Genomic DNA, 342 nt, shown 5'->3' with positions numbered 1-342 from the left:
GCTGGGAGACTTCCTATGTCACACTGAGCTCCTCTCTGTCTCTCCATCTGTATGTAATTGTGACACTTGAATGCATGTCACTAGCATATTTTCTTTCCCAAAGTCCTTGTGCTTTCTCCCCTTTAATATTTTCTTGGATTGTGGTGGCACCTGACTAGTGGAAGCAGCTGCTGCCGTGGTCCTGCTGGACGCCCTGCTATGCCTGCTAGGATTCTGCCTGTTAAAAACAACTGTTTCCTAATATCTGCACAGATTCAATGTGAAGGCAGTAACTTTTACAGTAGTGATTATCTTTGATTCCCACCTTCCAGCATTGAGGTCTTAGTAAGTTGTATAGAGTTT

Source organism: Etheostoma spectabile, chromosome 4, assembly GCF_008692095.1.
Source record: "Etheostoma spectabile isolate EspeVRDwgs_2016 chromosome 4, UIUC_Espe_1.0, whole genome shotgun sequence".
In the NCBI taxonomy this organism is placed as follows: domain Eukaryota; kingdom Metazoa; phylum Chordata; class Actinopteri; order Perciformes; family Percidae; genus Etheostoma; species Etheostoma spectabile.
Note: the sequence above shows the minus strand (reverse complement) of the source record.